Here is a 6,857-nt window from a genome sequence, read left to right on the forward strand (position 1 = left end):
ACGCACCATTGCCACCATGGTAGTGTCCGGCATGGGCAAAGAGGTGTACTGCGACGTTGCTTGATTCGTGGGGAATCTAGAGGAGCGTCGTCACGCCCGTGTCGTCGTGCATCGATCGCCGTGGCGGTCTGGCGTGGGTGAGGCTGAGCTCGTGGATCCACGGCTCCGATCAGCACTCCATCTTGCTCTAGACGAGGTATGCGCCTGGCAGCCATGCCCCTGATAGGTGCAGCCGGTGGACTGCGGCTCGCTTCAGATTTGGCGCCGCTGTTGTGACTGCGACGACTGATGCGGCGGAAGGGTGGAGTCTGGATGTCCCTTCCACCCGCAACACCAGGGTCAAGCTTCCCAGGACATCGCTGCTGCTCGCCTCTGTGGCTCTTTGTTCTGGCTTCAGCCACGGGGGACACGACGGTGGCGCCTCCTGCGCCGATCGTGTCTCCCGTGGCACCTGCATCACGTGACACCGCCAAGGTGCGAGCAGTGTACGCAATCGCATGCGTCATTGCCTTCAAAGTAGAAGGATGGGCGGCTGCGCCACTCTTCTTCTGTGGAGCCATGAGGAAAAGGAACAACGATGAATATCAAAATGCTGCTCGTAATATCAGGTTAGCGTGAAAGATTCCCCCTGCCTGGCATGCCAAAGATGTCGGGGCAAGTGGCACTCGATCACCTATGGGGCCATTGGCCCATTCGTGGTTCGGCTGGGAGATTGCATTGCACAACGAGCATAAACTACGAGGTAGCACGATGAGACTCGAGACGTTTAGCCAAGTTTAGGCCGCTAAGAAGCATAAAACCCTGTTTTGATGATACTCGAGACGTTTACATTGCTTTGGTGGATTGATTTGGGGAAGACGGAGGTCGTACAGTGTTCTGCCCTCACAAGGGTTGTCGAGAGCCACTATGTGCGTACAAATGTTCTAGGGTCCGAATCCCGTGCTATGTTGCCTTGGGTCTCATTTTATAGCTTAAGGAGCATCCAAAGTGGCAAACAGACATGATTAGATAGCTAAAAGTGTCATCATACCAAATTCTGGCACTCAAGACAAAATGCCATAAATGCATCCTTAGGTGGCATGTGGGGGTGTGTCCCCGGCAAGCTCCTGCCACTGCTTAGCTGGTTGTTGCTTGGTGCCTTGATACGACACTGGACGGGTGTCAAATGGTCATAATTTGTCTTCCGGCGCGTCGCCAAGTGTCTAGCGAGAGCCACTTTGCCAAATGGGGCCTCGACACCGCATCGAGAAGTGACTAGCCTTGTGATGTGGTGGAGCGGTGGCTGTTGGGCTCACGCCTGTCGGGGGATAGCTTGTCATGTCTTGTGGAAGAGGAGTGCGCCTTGGGCCCCGACAATCGTTTGGGACGCGATTAGCGCGTCTTGGGCCCATCCTGGGCTGCTTGTGTAGGGCTTGTTGGTGTCTGGTTCCGGATACTTGCTTGGGTTGGTGGTTGCCTTCGAGGGGTTATGCTCTTAATGCCTGTGCATAAGTCAGGGGCACTCGGTAGCCCATTACTAGTGCACCAACACTAGGGGAGCTAGTTTACATGTTTAGGTCAATTGTGGTGATGCTGAATTTATAGTTATCCTTGGGGTACATGCTAGATCTTTAGAGGCTTCCTTTCTTCACACGGGTGAGTCTTGATGCACCCACTGTTGTCGGAGTTCGGGATTCGCGTTCGATAACTTCTCGAAGAACAAGGTTCGAACACTGGGGCTTGGCTTGCGACCGGCAACACAAAAACGAGCACAACATAGTTGGATGGCGAGCTCACTCCTCCTCACCGGAAACATCGAGGACATGGGAGCTACCCAGGTTCGGGCCGCCGGAGCATAAAATCCTACCCGTGCTTGTGTGTTTTCTTTCTTTGCAAAGAGAGAGCTTTTTTCTCTCATACACATGGGCTGGGAGTGAAAATGGGTTGATTCCCATAAAAAGAAGTTGTCTCCCTCCTCTTGTATTGCCTCATTCCTCTTCCCCAAAAACGTGAGCGCGAAATGGTGGCTACAACGTCGCAATTCAGAGGGGGACAAGGTTCTAGTCTTATCATGACAAAAGGTGGTCTTCGGCTGGCAAAGTAGTCTTCATGACGCGGTTGTGGACTCGATGATGACCTCCACCCTCCAGCGTTGATCCGTTGTGATCCTCTATCACCAAACTAGTTAGTTTTTCCCACCTGCTTCGGGAAGAGTAGCTAGCACCACCTGCGAATAACCAAAAGGGAAAAAAACATGTACATGCATGCTAGCACGACCTCTATCTCCTTTCTCCAAGAGGACACGTCATCCACGTGATGGTCATAGAACTCTGCGCTTGACATCGCACGACAAGCCTCACAAGGTTGCCTCACGGAAAGTGTATCACAAGGATTCTTGGTGTTCGAAGGCCTAAAGTGGGGCCACTCTCGAAGAAAGGGGGCCCGAGGCAATTCTGCTCAAAGCAAACGGGATGCGGCCAGCCCCTTTGGGCCGACCCACTTGGCTCCCTCCAGGCCGGTGGCAGACGTGCCACGATACCTCGGGTTCCACTGGGCAGACTGTATCCCCCGGGCGTGTGGCACACGCACCCGACTCGCTAGCGGCAAAATAGCACGGCCCCCTCGAACTACTGGGCTTGCAGACGAAGCATGGCCGGTGTAGTGTAGCAGAGCATGGCCTGATGGTACAATGCTTGGGAACCGCCACCCAGTAGTTAATGGCCCACGAGCATGAGCACGGTTGCATTACTGTCTCGCTGACTATAGTCTCCTTTGTTCTTCCTCTCCTCCCCACGCCTCAACCTCTATGGCCCCAGACAAGAAACCCGTAGATGCCTCCTCCTCCGCAAGAAAGAGCGCCCCGACGGAGGTGTTGGTCCCTGCCTTGCTGGTGCCGTAAAGTGAAAGTGACAATGGCTTGGCTAAGATGCGCCCTCTGCTAGTCTTCGAGCACTTCGAGGGAGGAGGAACCCAGATCTGGTCGGGCCTACGCCCAATGCGGGAGCTCTCGGGAACGATGGTGCCCATCATCACCCACTCACTTTATGTGGGGATGGTGCACCCTTCTCTAATTTTTTCCTCGTTGTACTAGGGCACTAGCGGATCCACGTTCTCCACCTCCAGCCCAACTCCATCCTCGTGCTCGCGCTCTTTGCGTACATCTGTGAGGCCTTCCTCGTAATAATGCCATTCGTGATGCTCTTCTAGTCCTTCTATAGCCTGTGGGTTTCTTCATGCAACCACTGCTCCGAGGCTTCTCCTTCCGCATCGATGATGAGATGCACAAGGTCTTTGCTGATCTGAAGATCCGAAAGAAGGTGGATACTTTCGGGTGTGCTGGGTCTACGTCGATGCCCTAAATCCAACCCTCTCCTTGAGGTTCCAACCACGACGGCTAAGAAGACCCCCCGTTGGGAGCACATGAAGCTCAACACCATATTCCTAAAGCCAATCCTCGCAAGGTTGGCGGCCCTGCGCGAGGTCTGGCTCACCGCACACATGGTCGTCAAGGAATTCTTCAGCAAGCGCATTGATACGTCTACAACGTATGTACTTTTCCAAACACTTTTGCTCTTGTTTTGGACTCTAATTTGCATGATTTGAATGGGATTAAACCGGACTTACGGTGTTTTCAACAGAACTACCTTGGTGTTATTTTTGAGCAGAAATAAAAGTTCTCAGAATTGGACAAAACTTTTCGTGAATTATTTCTGAGAGGAAAAAGTCCATTTCAAACCCTGAATTCATAAAGGTTCTGTGAATCAAACCCTCAAGTCCAAATCCCTGTTGTTTGCACCATAAACTATATGATCCCGGTCTAAATCGAACCCTGAGACACAAAAATGCTCACGGGAGAAATGTTAACAAGGATTCGGCTGGCTGATGGGCCAGGGAGCGTGTTGGATCGGCCCATTTCTTTTTTTTGGTTAGACTGCTAAAAAATGGCTGCCGCATGGTCTACAAAATAAAAAATTATATGTGGCTTTCAAAATATATTTAAATATTATAAAAATAGTACGTGGCATTTCAAAATATATTTAAATATTATAAAAATAGTACGTGGCCTTTCAAAATATATTTAAATATTATAAAAATAGTATGTGACATTTTCAAATATATTTAAATATTATAAAACTAGTATGTGGCATTTGAAAATATATTTAAATATTACAAAAATAGTACGTGGCATTTTAAAAAATATATAAATATTATAAAAATAGTATGTGGCATTTGGTGCTCATTCTATCTTCTAACGCACATAATTACATGCATGATCCAACGTACAATCTTTATTTCTAATAATAAAGAGGCTATCGCTTCCGTCGGAAAACCCACCGAGGTGATTTTATAAAAAAAGCCCTTACTGTTTATGACATTAAACTCGTAGTATATATTAAATATTTTGTAAAATACTCATATCTTTTAAACCGTAACTCCAAATTTAACATATTATACATGGAATTTGATTAGAAAAATATGTAGAATTTAAATATGATATTATTTTATCTGTTAAACGTTTAATAAAAATACTATCTAGGGTGCAATCTTAATAAAAAAAGTCATTATTCATCTTTCTTTCATACCGGTACTCATCCGGGTTGGGAATGAACACGTCAACAAAATCAGGATTAGAGATGAAACTGAAGGTCACTTGACTGATTCTTTGTGTGCCTTGTGGTATTTCTTTCTCCCGTTGCAACGCATGGGCCCTTTTGCTAGTAAGACCAAAAACGTTTCCGCGTTAATCCTGAGAAGATTCAGACAGTCCACCAGAGGCACAATACCACGAACAAACCGCTGGAACAAATTAAATCCAATTCAACTGAACTGGCGTATGCAACAAAAACCAAGCATCACATCGACCATCTGAAGTCGGAAGTACATGAATGTATGCGTCGCGGATGGTCAGCGCACCATGGAGATGGAGCCGTGCTTGATCAGGCTGTTGCTGAGTGACTTGGAGCGCTGCCTGGGGTACTGGCGCGCTTGATGTAGCCACTACTGTCGCGGTCGAAGAAGAGGAAGGCCTTGCGGAGGTGTTGGTCGTTGGAGAGGCGGTGCAGGTGGATGGTGATGGCGATGAACTCCGCATAGTCGAGGTAGCCGTCGCCGTCGACGTCGGCGGCCTCCATGAGCAGCTTGGATCCCACCTGGCGAGGCCGGCCTTGAACTCCTCCAGCGTGAACCGGCCGTTGTTGTCCGTGTCCATGAACGCGAACATCTCCTTGATCACCTACACCTCCTTCACCGACAGTTGCTCGGCGATCACCCGCGTTGCCTTCTTCTTGAAGCGGTTCATGACTGAGAACTACTTCAGCCTCGCCAGCACCACGTCCCCCAGCGGCACGTTCAACGCCTTCTTCGCGTCCTGCAGCTACAAGTGCGTTGCATGCACGTGTACGTACGCAGATTGATAGATTGTCGATCAGCGTATGTCCACTATTGATGATGATAGAGCTAGCATAGACGCCACTGACGTATGTTTGAGTTGAGATCACATGCATATGCATGCATGGTTACCGACCGAGCACTTGGCGGGCGGTGAGGCGCTTGCGGGGGTCCATGTCGAGCATCTGGCGGACGAGGCTCTTAGCGCTGTCGGAGATCCGGGGTCAGGGCTCACGGTCCAGGTCGAGCGTGCCGCGGAGGATGGAGCGCGCCACGACGGCCATCAGCGACCGAGTTGCATCTCGCCGGAGCACCGCCCGTTCCCTTCCAGGCCCGAACTCGTGCCCTCGTGCCATGCACTCCCTCCTCCCGCATCTTCCCCTCACCCCGTGATCTATTTCTCTTTCTCGTTGAACAGGAGATGCTTCGGACGCCATGTCCATAGTCCATTAGCTTCCCCGCCGATCTACAAGGACGTCGCTAGGATCCACTCTCTAGCGCTGGGAATGGACCCCTCGTGCCCAGGTCCATCCAGATCCGGCCAAACACCCACCGAATCTCGCCTCCACGCCATCTCTAGGTCGCCGGAATCTCCAAAATGGACCCCTCGCTGGGAATTTACCTTTCTCAAACATCTTGTGCACGGTATTCCGAGGATACTTTTGGCTATCTCAAGGTTGAGGTTTTTCATAGGGATTTCAAGTAGATGACGGGATTTTCGTGGTTGACGTTTTTCACCCAGCTTGTGGCTAGTTTGTGATGGATAAGTTAGAGCACCCTTGGAGGGTTCAATATTTCTGAGAGCTGTCCCCGCAGTTATGTGGAAACTTGCAAACTTTGTTTAACGCCGAGTCATAGCAACATTGAAGTAAACTTAAATTAAAATATGCCAATTGTGTGTGTAACCGTGGTTGTCTCTACTCGTGAGTTCTCAATCTGAGAGAGGACAATGTGGGGTTATGTTTGACCCATAAGTAGGTGTTCACGATTACTTCTTGATCATTATCAGTTCGTGTCCATTTATGCGTAGAACACCCCCCTCTTTCTCTTTTGCTCGTAAGTTAGCCACTGAAATAAATGGTTAGAGCTTGCTGCAGCCTCACCACTTAACCATGACTCACCCATTAAGCTTTGCTAGTACTGATACCTTTGGAAATGAGATTGCTGAGTCCATGTGGCTAACAAATTACTACAACAACAGTTGCAGGTACATGTAAAGCGATACTTTGACGTGAGTGCGATGATTCTTCTATATGGAGTTCCTTCTTCTTCTACTTCATCGATCTAGGATGGGTTCGAGGCCGACAGCCTGGGATAGCAAGGATGGACATCGTTTTTATCATTTGATTTCGTCCGTAGTGACATGCTTCTCTTCTGAGTGGTGACTGAATCTATGTTTGTAATGAAATGATCATGATTAGCTTGTGGCGAGTGTCAGCCAATTCCATATACTCATCTCTTATTTACATGTACTTGTAACGATATCCATT

General features: G+C 49.3%; 1 pseudogene; it reads right to left on the reverse strand.

Moving 5' to 3' along the window:
- Nucleotides 1-4,916: 4,916 nt before the first annotated feature.
- On the reverse strand, nt 4,917-5,804 carry LOC123396531 (annotated as a pseudogene).
- Nucleotides 5,805-6,857: the final 1,053 nt, after the last annotated feature.

Source organism: Hordeum vulgare, chromosome 5H (genome assembly GCF_904849725.1).
Source record: "Hordeum vulgare subsp. vulgare chromosome 5H, MorexV3_pseudomolecules_assembly, whole genome shotgun sequence".
In the NCBI taxonomy this organism is placed as follows: Eukaryota; Viridiplantae; Streptophyta; class Magnoliopsida; order Poales; family Poaceae; genus Hordeum; species Hordeum vulgare.